Here is a 14,620-nt window from a genome sequence, read left to right as displayed (position 1 = left end):
CGTTGCGCTAACTTTCTGGCGGGCTCTGCACATAGAGTGTGTGAACACGCCGGAGCTCATCCCTAATCCCAACCTGCAAAAACTAATTTCAGGGAGGTGACGCAACAAGACCCCCCACATGACACATTAATATATGTGTGAACATTTTCTGTGTATGTGTGTATAATGTCACTCATATGCAGCCTATGTCACACATATACACCTCATATCACTCACATACAGCCTATGTAGGCTGTGTGTGTGAGTGATGTGAGTTGTATATGTACACGGTACAAGAGAGGATCAGAGACTGCAGACGGGGTACAAGTAGGGTTGCCACCTGTCCAGGATTCACCCGGACAGTTCGGGTTTGGGTTCATGTGTCCGGGTTTCAGACTGTCTGAAACCCAGACACATTATTTAGACTGGACTATGGCTTTTCAGTGGTTGTCTCAGCTGAGAGTGTCTGTTACACTCTTTTACAGCCCCTAAAGCCAGCACTAACAAACCACCCCCCCCCCCCCCCAAACACATACAGATGGGAGAGGAGAGAGGGCTTGATCTGCACCTCTTCCACCCCACCCCTACCCCTCTGTGTCTGCACACACTCCAATCCCCGGTGCTGTGCCTCAGAAAAGGAAAGTGGGAGCCGGAAATTTGAAGTCCAGCAGCCTCAGGTCCATCTGGTGCTGACTGCTAAGGTGTGAGTGGGCTCACCATCCATCCATCCCTGTCTGTAACTGAAGTCTCCCCCATTCTCTCTCTTGCCTCTGAGTAAGTACAGTAAGGCAAATTGGGGTTCTCAGAGCACCCTTACATCAGAGTTCCCCTTTACACCAGCGGCCGTAGTGTTTCCCCTTACATCAGAGTCCTCTTCGTACATCAGAGTTCTCAGTGTTCACCCTTAAATCAGGGTTCCCAGTGCATCCCTTATGTTAGAAGCCCCAGAGGTCTCCCTTACATCAGAGTCTGCAGAGTCCCCCCTTACAGTGAAAGGGAACTCTGCGAGTTCAGATGTAAAAGGGGAACTCTGTGGACTCTGATGTAAAGGGGGACTCTTGTTATTAACTTCATATGATTAGAAATGTTATTTAGTAGCAAAATATATGTATAGTTTATACAAAAAATTGCTGTGCACCACAAAAGTGTTCGGGTTTGACTTGAAGAAAAGGTGGCAACCCTAGGTACAAGAGAGGATCAGAGACTGCAGACGGGGTACAAGAGAGGATCAGAGACTGCAGACGGGGTACAAGAGAGGATCAGAGACTGCAGACGGGGTACAAGAGAGGATCAGAGACTGCAGACGGGGTACAAAAGAGGATCAGAGACGGCAGACACGGTACATGGGATGGTCATAGACTGCAGACACGGTACATGGGATGGTCATAGACTGCAGACACGGTACATGGGATGGTCATAGACTGCAGACACGGTACATGGGATGGTCAGAGACTGCAGACACGGTACATGGGATGGTCAGAGACTGCAGACACGGTACATGGGATGGTCAGAGACTGCAGACACGGTACATGGGATGGTCAGAGACTGCAGACACGGTACATGGGATGGTCAGAGACTGCTGATATGGTTGAACTCAGTGTACAAGTATATAGTATTGCAGGACTGTGACACTATTTAAACTGGTTCTGCCAGATCAAGTCAGTAATTCTTCTTTGAAAAGTGCAACCAAGTGACAAGGCAGCAGCACATTTAATTTCCAAAAGAACATTTTTCTTACAAACAGTGATCTGGTCAGGATTAGTGGAGGACAGTAAACAGTTAATGGGTCTATGAAACTTCTAGCCTGAATCAGCAGGAAATCCTTCACAAAAACATCAAACTGTGCAGCACACACAGAGCTCTGGCTAAATAGCTGAGCTGAAATGGTTAACAATCAGCCAAGTGTGACCTGTCACTGGACACAGAATGCTGGGGGGCTGCAGGGACTTCCAGAGATCTGATCACAGTGTGCAGCTATAAAGAAAAAACAAAGATTACAGAGGGAGAGGGAGACTGATCAGTAACTTCTAAAGACACATTTCTGGAAGACACTGTCCGGCCAGCATTGCATGTGATTGTGCAGCACTCCCCACCATCTTCTTCCCATTCAGCCAGAATGATGTGTGTGCTCAGTGCTGCAGGATCTTCCCATAGTCATACCTTCCTCTGCTATGTCCTCCTGGGGCTTAACCACTTGCCGACCGCCGCACGACGATATACGTCGACAGAATGGCACGGGCAGGCATATGGGCGTATATATACGTCCCTGCCTTCCCGCGGGTGGGGGGCCCGATCAGGCCCCCCCCTGGTGCCTGCGGCGGTCGGTATTCGTTCGGGAGCGATCCGGGATGAGGGGGCGGCCATTCATTCATGGCCACCCCCTCGCGATCGCTCCCGACGAATAGATATGCTCCGTGACATCACTTCCTCTCCTGTAATGTAAACACAGGAGAGGAAGTGATGTAATCTCTCCTCCGTGTCGGTATTTTTCGTTCCGACTCCGAGGAGAGAGGATCGGTGAGTTGCACCAACACGACACTACACAGTAGAACATGCCAGGCACACTCACACCCCCCGATCACCCCCCCAATTACCCCTGCCCCTCAGTCACAGTGACACCAATGTCATTTTTTTTTTTTTTTGCATTGGTGTCATTTGTGACTGTAATAACTGTTAGGGCAGTTAGGGTTAGCCCCCTTTAGTTCTAATGTACCCCCCTAACCCCCCCAATAAAGGTTTAACCCCGTGATCACCCCCCGTCGCCAGTGTCACTAAGGCTGGGTTCACATTGCAGCGGTTTATGAGAACGAATGTGATTCACACCGCACTGCAGTGCAAATCACATCCGATCTCTGTGCGATTCGAGTTCAGCCATACAGATAGTATGGCTGAATTTGCGTCGCACCCGCCGCAAATTCGCACAGGACCCTTTTTTTGGTCCGCAGCAGAATCGGATCGCATGGGTCTTCACACCATGCGATCCGAGTTTGCAGATCGCACTGCGATATGCGAACTGATCTGGGGGTGTCATTAACATTTCACTGACACTCCCAGCAGTTCGCATAGGGCAGTGTAAACTGCCGCCGGGAGGCATGCGATGCGGGAACCCGCCGCGGATTCGTGGCGTTCCTGCATCGCTCCAGTGTGAACCCAGCCTAATAAGCGATCATTTTTCTGATCGCTGTATTAGTGTCACAGGTGACGCTAGATAGGCAGGTAGGTATTTAGGTTCGCCGCAGCTTTTTTTAGCGCCAGGGACCCCCATATACTACCGCATAAAGCCCCCTGATTGCCCCCTAGTTAACCCTTTCACCAGTGATCACCATATAACTGTTACAGGTGACGCTGGTTGGTTAGTTATTTTTTTATAGTTTCAGGGCACCCGCCATTTATTACCTAGTCTCACTAGTGTACCCCTAAATTTAGGGGTGTCTACTTTCCAAAATGGGGTCATTTGGGGGGGGGGGGTTTGTGCCATCTTGGCATTTTATGGCCTTCAAAACTGTAACGCCCTTAGAAAGCCTGAAGGCGGTGCTTGGTTTTCGGGGCCCCGTACGCGGCTAGGCTCCCAAAAAGTCCCACATATGTGGTATCCCCGTACTCAGGAGAAGCAGTAGAATTTATTTTGGGGTGTCATTTCACATATGCCCATAGCATGTGTGAGCAATATATCATTTAGTGACAACTTTGTGTAAAAAAAAAAAATATTTTTTTTTTTGTCATTATTCAATCGCTTGAGGCAAAAAAATAAAATATTCAATGGGCTCAACATGCCACTTATCAATTTCCTTATGGGGTCTACTTTCCAAAATGGGGTCATTTGGGGGGTTTTGTACTGCCCTGCCATTTTAGCACCTCAAGGAATGAGATAGGCAGTCGTAAACTAAAAGCTGCGTAAATTCCAGAAAACGTACCTTAGTTTGTAGATGTGACAACTTTTGCGCAAACCAATAAATATACAGTTATTGACTTTTTTTTTTACCAAAGACATGTGGCTGAATACATTTTGGCCTAAATGTATGACTAAAATTGAGTTTATTGGATTTTTCTAATAACAAAAAGTAGAAAATATCATTTTTTTTCAAAATTTGCGGTCTTTTTACGTTTATATCGCAAAAAATAAAAATCGCAGAGGCAATCAAATACCATCAAAAGAAAGCTCTATTTGTGGGAAGAAAAGGATGCAAATTTTGTTTGGGTACAACATTGCATGACCGCGCAATTACCAGTTAAAGCAGCGCAGTGCCAAATTGTAAAAAGACCTCTGGTCATTGACCAGCAAAATGGTCCGGTCTGAAAGTGGTTAAGGTACTGTGCATCTCCCTCCCAGCACCCCCATTCAGCATCTGTGTAGTCAAATGTGGCAGGCTGGAGAGGGGGAGGGGAGTTACACTCTGTCTGCTGCACAATACACTGACTTGCTCCTCCAGCCCTCACTGTTACACATTTCCTCAGCCCCACCTACTGTTCACAGCACAGCCCCGCCCCCGCTTCTCTCGCTGTTCCAAATCTCCTAGCAGCTGACAGTGGCCCTTTGAGTGACAAGTTCAGCTATGTATCTTGGCAGGGCTGCGGGGCCCCCTATTGGGCGGGGCCCCTGGGCTTGAGCCCAGTCAAGCCCAATAGTAAGTCCGGCCCTGGCTCTATCGGAATTTTGTTGGTGGAATTCCCACCAGAAAAAGATTGAGAGCAGGTTCTCTATTTTTCGGTGGGAAAAAGTTCCAATCCGAAATTCCGATTGTCTGTACAAATTCCTGCCCCGCGCAAAAAAAAACTCCTACGCATGCTTGGAAACAATTCAACTCATGCTCAGAAGTGTTTAACTTCATTTTCTTGGCTCGTCATAGTGTTGTACGTCACTGCGTTCTTGTTGATCGAAAGTTCATAGAATTTTTGTGTGACCGTGTGTATGCAAGCCAAGCTTGAGCGGAATTCCGTCAGAAAGACCATCCAAGTTTTTTCAGACGGAAAATCCACTCATGTATATGGGGCAGAAGCCTGCAATAGCACACAGGGCATCAGTCTCACCTGGGCTCTGGCAGCACTCAGGGATGAAATTCATTCTGGTACTGAGCTCTGGGACACAGCCCAAAAAGCCCAAATCTGCTAGATACCTAGATTTTGTTGAAATCTCAAGACAGTCCCATAGGATCTGGGATGGTCATGAGGTGTGCAATCCTGCTACTTGCAGAAAGGTACATTGAGCTGCACTTGTGGGGAGCATTGAACCACACATAATATTTTGTAATAATGTTCTTCTAAGGAAAGACTAGTATGGAAATGACAGCACTGAAATCAGACATAGGCCACAGTTAAGAAGCAGGTGTTCCCCCGAGGGTCGCAGGGCTTATGGAATAAGTCTACAGGTTACATATACTAACAAAGTGTATGAAAACAGTTCAGAGATCCCATCAGCGCAAATGTCCAAATCAGAAATGGTGGAGCATTCTTCGGCCGGGAGATAATTGTGCTTGGGACTGGCTTTAACTGGCACAACCGTGTTGTCTCCCTTACTGGCCACAGGTGTCACATCCCCCACTGGCACACTGCTTTTATCCCTTGCCAGCTTGCCCAACTCCGGTAGCCTTTATCTCTGTGACTCCGACATCAGAGCGAGCAGGTGGGGCCGACCACGGCCTCGAGAAGCGACCGAAGCACTGGGTCCTAGGGCAGCTGTAGAGACAGGAGGGGCAGCTTCCTGCACGACTCAGGTAATGGAAGGTGGGCTCTTAATATCACTCCCAACTGGGATAGCGACATTCTTGCCCCACTCTGCTTACAGCGTCCTCAGAGGTTGGGCTGATGGGACTACCTCGAGCAGGGGTTCCTCGACTCAGACCAAAGCCAACACACAGAGCACACCTTTCTTCCCGCCATTGCATTTTCAAACTGTGCCATCTTCTCCAACCTACAACCAGGCACATGTGGCAGCATTTCCTCATCCTCCTTGTCCACAGTCACATCTTCCGTAGCCCCACCATCATGCACAGAGGAGTCTCCAGAATTTTTCCACCACTATATCGGTTATATGCTGTTGGAGGATGCACAGCGATTTGAAGGATCCGATGTTGGTTCACAGGTTGAGGAAGGGAGTAATGTGAGCCAAGAGAGAGGGGGTGCCACAGAAAGTCAAGAAACTGGCAGTCATGTTCCCCCAGATGCAGCATACTGCCAAGTTTGCTCCAGTGATATGGAGGGAGGGGATGGTGAGGTCACTGACTGTACTTGGGTGCCCGAGAGAACTGAGGAGGAAAGTAAGGAGGAGAAGGTACAACTCCAATGAGGCAGGATGTCCTCTAGGGGGCAGCTTAAGGGCAGCTACCCTATTGCATCACACCGCAGAGCTCCACAGTTGCATGGCACTGCTGACTCCCCGCTGACTTTAAAAGTTCCTTGGTGTGGGCCTTTTTCAACACGTGTGCAACAGATCGCACTGTTGTTGTTTGCAACTTATGTCTGAAGCAGATCAAGCATGGCCAAACCAGCAGCCGCTTGGGCACCACATGCTTGAGCAGACATATGACGACCTGCAATGTAGTCCATTGGCAACAACACTTGAAAGACCCACATCATAGAAAATCAATATGGCAGGGATTGGCAGTATGTGCATGAACATTTAGTCGGTCCAATCCAATATGTCAACAGAAAAAGAACCTAGTGCACAAGGCACGGTATAACCCCTCAGGATTTTAAATGATGGACCAAATGTATAGTAAAAGATATATATTTATTATTCACAGTATGGTATATGATTCAAATCAACATACAAGTATTAAAAACATTGTTCATAAGATAGTATACATTAAAAACATGATAGACATTAAACTTATCTGCCCTGTACAAACATTCTGGGCTAGCACAGGTCAGTGCCAGAAATAACGCCTGACATGTTTCGGACGAAGACATCCTTCTTCAGAGGATTAGTGTCTACAATATAGATATAATAAAGATTAACACAACAATAAGATAATGAAAAAAGTTGCCCATTAGAGTTACACTTTAAACCATGATCTTACATGCTAAACCGAAGCTCATAAAAACAAGACAATAGGTTGAGTGTACATAGGCGGATCAACCAACACCGGACACATGAGGATTGAATAAACATCTGTATGCCTCCGGGCTCTGCGGGCAGGTAAAGCCACTCAGGAAAGGAGAGGGTGTATGTCTATCAGTCTCTTCTCTCCTCAGAGAACCAGAATCTCTATTTACACATAGAGATCCTGGTTCTCGCCGTGTCACGAGCGATTGCGGGAGCCCGGCGGTCATTGAGACCGCCAGGCACTCGCATCGGCTCTGAGGGTGAGCAGCGGGCATGTGCCTCCGGTGGCGTACCCCTAGTGGCCACAGGGCGAAGCGACGCAAGGTAATGTCGTTTCGCCCAGCCGTGCCATTCTGCCACAGTACAACTGTGGCGGCTGGTCGGCAAGTAGTTAAGTAGATGCAATGTTAATTGGCAGACTCCGAGACTTCTATTGGTAGACAGCCATGCAGGGTAAGGTATCTAGCCAGACATCACATCTGTATGAGTAGGAACGCTGTCTCCTATGGCAACATTCCTTTAACAGTTTCTAACAAAGGTTGCAATGAACTCTCTCACTTCTACAATCTCCTATTGTAGAACTTTGCTTCCACTAAGCCCTCTATCTTTCACTAGACTTACTGATCCATTACCACTGAATCCCCTGAGCTCTTCCCATTTAGCACTCAGTATCTTCCCCAAGCATCACCCCCTCTTGACAGCTGGGTCCCTGGCTTGGAACTCACAGATACTGTACTCCCCAAGCTTCACCCTTGCTGACATGTTAGGTCCCTGGCTTGGTGCTCCACAAGCGTCACCTCTGCTGTCCCGCTGGGTCCCTGACTTGGCACTTGCTGAAGTTTTCCCACTTCTTCACTGTCCCCGGCTGGCTAGAAGTCTGCCCTGGTACTAGCCTCAGCTTACTCACAGTGGTCTCCGGTAGCAAGGTGGATGGTCCCTTAGTGGCGACAGCTTTCCTACTACCTCCGACCATGACTGGTTTCCGGCGCCGTTACTTCTGGTTGAACTGCAAGCCACGGTCCCAACCCTCATGTCCCCGAGATAGGCCCAAGGCTTATGGCCTAGCAGTCCGGGGCATTACAACACATGTCCACCCAGACAGCTGTCCAGGTGGCACAGAACCCCGATCACCTGACTCCACCCAAATAAATAGGCTCTCCCAGCAGGCCAAGGGACCCAAGAAAATCCCTGACCATTGGCTGAGACACCCCATTCATTCCTAATCTGTCCTTGCAATGCCCTTGTCTTGTCTAATGCCACCAGATACCCGGCCAATCTAGTGACAGAAGAGAGAAGTGTCGCAATTCCAGAATTAGGGTGAAATCAATTTACCTTCGATCAATTAGCCAAGGCAACTATCACCTGGCAAATAAATTTGATAGCAACCATGCCTAAACATCAGGGTGCTACACAAGCCATAGATTACATAATTTTCTTTCCTTCAACTACAGGTTGAAGAAAATAAAAATGGTTGATTTCCCCATCAACATAGTCAGTGGTTCCAGACATGGGTTACAGGTTCTCTGGTAGCAAAGAGGCGGTGCTCCGACTCCCTCCCTAGTGGTTGATTCCCCAAAAGCAATCAGGACATGGACCTGGCCAAATGTTATGTTAGAGTTGAAGGAGTTAAGTGCAAGCACGAGGTCCACGCTTACTGCACGGCCACCCATTCTGTCACTGGGAGTGAGGTGGCACAGGAAAGCTGGGCTGGTGGAGTAAGGCAGAAGCTCAGTGATCTCCCCCCTCTAAATGCTACAATCTGGGAGATAAGGTATGCAGCGATCAGGGACGAAGTGTTTCATAGTAGGAAGCTGCATGTTGTTACAATGCTGCACAAAGTGTATGCCTCACTTCTTGATCCAGGTTCCGCCCTAATCTTGATCTTTACATGACCGCCACTCCGCCTAGTCCCAGGCATTGGTGAGCGCATACATGAGAAGAGGTACCACCCCATGCAAGACGAGTAGGCCCCGTCTGCATCCTCATCTAAAGTTATCCTACCTAGTCGGCATGATACACCCTGGCATGTACCTGAAGTTTCTAAGTGGATTGTGGCTGTTAGGACTTGTCCAGCCTTGCCCCAGCGTGTCTGCCTCCTGATCACTGCATGCTGATTCTGGATTGGTTCCTGTGAGAGGTGCTGTGTCATCATTGGCTTACCCGCTAACAAGGGACGGATTTAAGACCTCATTCCCAGAAACCTTTTTGCCTCCACATGATTTCTGCTGCTGAAGATGTTTCAAGATGGTATACGAGCTGTTGCCGTGAAAACTTGCTACTAAGACCAAACCGGAGCCATCCATGTTAGACACCAGCCCGCTGTACCCACCGGTGGCCTGAATCTCTCACTGCTGGGTAGGATAATGGGACCTCTTGCAGTTGGTTTGCCCGCAGTGCCATAGGCAATCAGTCAATTTCTCCCCATGGGCTGCCTGACCTGCATTATGCTCCTCTTTGCAAGGCTGAAGCAATCACTCCCCACCGCCTCTGCTGCTGATTCTGTTATCACTTCTAACTCCCCTGGTGGACCAGGGGTCAAACCAAAAGCAGAAAAGCCAATAGTGGAAATGCTACCTGCCCAGGAGGAAATACCTTTACCTATCACCCGAGTTGGGAAACAGATGACACAGTGGCCCCATGTAATGGATTCTGTTCTAGCTTTAACCATGGGTGTTCCCTGGATCGGACACCTGAAGGTGCTAATGGTGACTCTTCAGTCCCGAGTTATTGATCCTACCTGTACCATGGTAGGATGACTCCGGACCCACATCTCCACCCATTATGGGAAACACCAATCAAGAGTAACTGGTAATGGAAGTTGCATCTTCTGCCCTGGAGGCAGACCATTGACATGGGGGATGTTGTTCTGGAGAGCAGCAATGGGGAAACTCCTCAGTCATCTACGCCCTCTAGCCTGATCAGAGATACCTCAGTTGAGAGGCGGAAGTCCCCTTTCTCACATTTGCTCCTGATGAGGTATCAGGACTTTAATTGCTCGCCAGTTGACTCTTTCCTTCCTTCAGGGTCTGTGCCTCCACACACCAGGAATACATAGCTTTCTCGGCTCCAGCAGTATTTTGAAAAATATGTAGCTAATAAGTTTGTCTACAACATTCTGAAGCCTTGTTTTGGAGGAGGAATGCCCAAAAATGAACAGTAGAGCAGTATAGGAAAAGCTCCAGGTATCGGAACACCTCCAACACATCCGATGCCAGCATGAGCATACGGAGGCGGAATACCACCGGCTCTATAAAGAACTAAGTATTGGGCACCATATTTATATGAATAGGGTTGAAACTGGTCAGACCGGGATATGCATACCCAGTGGTCCATCAAATTGGACAGAAGCATCCGGCCAAAGGTGAATGGATATCCTATGCTGACCCTGTCTTCTACAAAGAGAACTTGAATGCCATAATAATGGGAAAATGTACTGATCACATTTGTTGTTTTTGTTATGTTCAGTTATGGTTATTACTATTGTTTTTATGGTAGACTCTGTGGCAATGTTTTTGTGTTTAGGTGAACTGGGATAGCTCACCAAAAAGGGAAGGAAATGTAATAGCACTATATAAGAGAGAAGAGACGGCAACTCCAAAGTCCTTGTTGCAAAAATGTATTGGCTACATATGAGCATTAAAAAGCTGACGTTTTTCAGCAACTTACTTGGCTGTAAAGGATAGGAGGTTTTAGTTCCACTTCCAGTTGAAGGATCACATATGTACACTGACAACTGTGGCAGAAATCACCAGGGGTACAAGAGGTCTTACATGTAATTGTTTTGGAAACAGTAAAATTGGTGTGTTTAATTCCAGTTTGAATAGAGTCTCAGCTAGGGATGAGCTTCGTGTTCGAGTCGAACATACGTTCGACTCGAACATCGGCTGTTCGCCCGTTCGGCGAATTCCAAACGTTATGGGCCGTTCGCGCCATATTCGTGTGGCGCTCACGGCCCACAATGCATGCACTGTGACCCCGCATGCTTGGCCAATCACAGCGCCAGCAGCGAGGAGAGCCATGATTGGCCACAGGCAGGATGCCTGTGGCCAATCATAGCTCAGGCTGTGTAGTACACGCCCCACACTATATAAGGCCGCCAGCGCGGCGGCCTTGTGTAGTGTGTTGGCGTCTGAAGCAGTTAGTGGGTGTTCTGTGTACCTTCAACACAGTATACACCGATCGTTATCAGACGATTTTCGATCTTGCTCTTCTGTAGTGGTTGTTGTCTGCTTGCCCTGACCGCAGTATACACCGCTATATTCACCTCACCTATATAGCTAGTGATCTATCTTTTATAATAGAGCTTGCAGTCAGTAGTGTTAGGAGCTTGTGCGTGCTGTCTGCGTGCTCTGTACCCAGTACACACCGCTATATCCACCTACATAGCTCTTCTCTATTTGAGCCCACTTGCCATCTGCAGGAGTTATTGGAAGTTGTGTGTGCCTCCAGCACAGCACAGTATACATCTGTATATACCCCTTTATCTCTGGTGTTCTATAATAAAGGCATCTGCAGGAGTTAGTGGGTTTTTTGTGCCTCCAGCACAATATACACCTGTATCTACCCTTTATTGCTGTTCTCTAATAGAGCCATCTGCAGGGCTTAGTGGGTGTTGTGTGACTCAATTACAGTATACCCCTTTATCTCTGGTGTTCTATAATAAAGGCATCTGCAGGAGTTAGTGGGTGTTGTGTGACTCCAGCACAATATACACCTGTATCTACCGTTTATTGCTGTTCTCTAATAGAGCCATCTGCAGGGCTTAGTGGGTGTTGTGTGACTCCATTACAGTATACCCCTTTATCTCTGGTGTTCTATAATAAAGGCATCTGCAGGAGTTAGTGGGTGTTGTGTGCCTCCATCACAATATTCACTACCCAACTGCTGTTTTACCCAACTCCCTTCAGGCCATTACCATGTCTGGAAGGCCAGCAAGGAGAGGCAGACAGGCGCAAGCCGATAAAAGAGGGCAAGCAGGCTCTGTGTCTAGAGACAACAGTGCTGGTCGTGGACGCGGTGCATTGTCATCAGCACGTGGCCATGGGACACACTTGTCCTTCTTTTAGGCAGCTGGACATGTTGAACCGCAACATGCCAACGACTTGGTAGAGTGGATGACCAAGCCCTCTTCATCCTCCTCATCCTCTCTCACCCAGTCTCAGGGTACTAGCAAAGCAGCTGCCAACGCATCGTCTTCCCTCCTCTCAATGTCATCATCAGTGACTCCTTCCCTAGACCCACCACGTCCTCCTGAGGAGTCTCCTGAACTCTTTGAGCACAGTGTTGGGTACATGCTCCAGGAGGATGCCCAGTGTTTTGTAGGCTCTGATGATGACACTTAGCTAGAGGAAGGCAGTAGCGTGAGCGCAGAGAGAGGGGATGCTCAAGAAGGACAGCAATCTGGCAGTCATGTTCCACAAGCTGCAGCATACTGCCAGGTTTGCTACAGCGATGAAGAGGGAGGGGATGATGAGGGCACTGACTCCACGTGGGTGCCTGGTAGGAGAGAGGAGGAGGCATATGTCCAACGAGGCAGGATGCCCTCCGGGGGCCAGCTTAGGGGCAGCACACCGACTGAATCACACCGCAGAGCTCTGCCTCTGCGCGTTATTCTAAAAGTTCTTTGGTGTGGGCCTTTTTTGAGACGAGTGCATCAGATCGCACCACTGCTATTTGCAACATATGTCTCAAGTGTATCTCGCGTGGCCAAAACATCAGCCGCTTGGGCACCACATGCTTGACCAGACATATGTTGACCTGCCATGCAGCTCGTTGGTAAGCGTACCTCAAAGACCCACACCAAAGAACAAAGCGGACCTCTCCTTGCTCCTCATCAGCTGGCATCTCCAACCCCACTAGACCTTCAGGCCTCTTTGAAACCTGCTCTGAGAGGAATGAAGGTGTAGAATTAGGTGTGTCACAGCCAAGTGCTTCCGGGCACTCTGCTAGCAGTACACCCATGTCCGATTATAGCAGGCAAATGTCCCTGCCCCAGCTGCTGGACCGGCAAAAGAAGTTCACTCCCAGCCATCCACATGCCCAGCGGTTGAATGCTAGCTTGGCTAAATTGCTAGCACTTCAACTGCTGCCTTTTCAGTTGGTAGACTCGGCCCCCTTCCGTGAGTTTGTACAATGTGCAGTTCCTCAGTGGCAGGTCCCCAAACGCCACTTTTTCTCACGGAAGGCGATTCCGGCTCTCTACCGGCATGTGGAAGGCAATGTCCTTGCCTCGCTGGACAGGGCGATCAGCAGTAAGGTGCATATTACCGCTGACTCATGGTCCAGCAGGCATGGACAGGGACGTTACCTGTCTTTCACGGCCCATTGGGTCACTCTTCTGGCAGCTGGGAAGGATGCAGGACAAGGTGCAGTAGTGTTGGAGGTTGTTCCGCCACCACGCCTCCAAAATGCTACTATTGGTTGTGACACACCTCTCTCCTCCACCCCCTCCTCTTCTTCTTCCTCCATGGCCTCTTCCAGTGCTCTGTCCTCAGAACCAGCGGTGCTCCGTAGGCGTTCCAGGGGCTACGCAAGTACGCAGGCAAAACGATGCCATGCTGTGCTTGCGCTGGCTTGTTTGGGGGACAGGAGCCACACTGGGGCGGATGTTTTGTCAGCTCTGCAGGGGCAGGCCGAGAGGTGGTTGACACCATGCCAGCTTAAGCCAGGAATGGTGGTTTGTGACAATGGCACCAACCTCCTCTCTGCCCTCCGACAGGGACAACTGACCCATGTGCCCTGTGTAGCTCACGTCCTTAACCTGGTGGTGCAGCGGTTCTTGGGCAGGTACCCCGGGTTACAGGATGTCCTGAAGCAGGCCAGGAAAGTCTGTGTGCATTTCCGCCGATCATTTAATGCCTGTGCTCGGCTGGCTGAGCTCCAAAAGGAGTTGAACCTGCCCAAGAACCGCCTTATATGTGACATGCCCACCAGGTGGAACTCAACGTTGGCCATGCTGCAGCGGCTGCACACGCAGCAGAGGGCCATCAATGAGTACCTGTGTGACTACGGCACCAGGACAGGGTCAGGGGAGCTCGGTTTTTTCTCACCACGCCAGTGGGGCATGATCAGGGATGCATGCACTGTCCTGTCACCGTTTGAGGATGCCACAAGGATGGTGAGAAGTGACAGTGCATGCATCAGTGACACTGTACCTCTTGTCCACCTCTTGGAGCATATGCTGCGTGGAATAATGGACAGGGCACTTGAGGCAGAACAGAGGCAGGAAGAGGAGGACTTCCTTGCCTCTCAAGGCCCCCTTTATCCAGACAGTGTTCCTGCTGTGCCACCCATCACACAGGAAGAGGATGAGGAGGAGGAAGAGGAGGAGGAGGAGGAGGATGATTGTGTCAGCATGGAGGTGGAGGCTGGCACTCAGCATCAGCAGCAGCAGTCTTGTAGGGATGATTTACAGTCCCAAGAAACACGTGGACTTGTACGTGGCTGGGAGGAGGTAGCTGCGGATCATGTTGTCCTTAGTGACCCAGAGGACTCCGGACCGAATGCCTCAGCTAACCTACGCTGCATGGCCTCCCTGATCCTGCAAAGCCTGCGGAAGGATCCTCATATTCTTTGGATCAAGGAGAGGGACCATTAATG

Source organism: Lithobates pipiens, unplaced genomic scaffold, assembly GCF_037356315.1.
Source record: "Lithobates pipiens isolate NorthernLeopardFrog02 unplaced genomic scaffold, aLitPip1_a1.2 Scaffold_18, whole genome shotgun sequence".
In the NCBI taxonomy this organism is placed as follows: domain Eukaryota; kingdom Metazoa; phylum Chordata; class Amphibia; order Anura; family Ranidae; genus Lithobates; species Lithobates pipiens.
Note: the sequence above shows the minus strand (reverse complement) of the source record.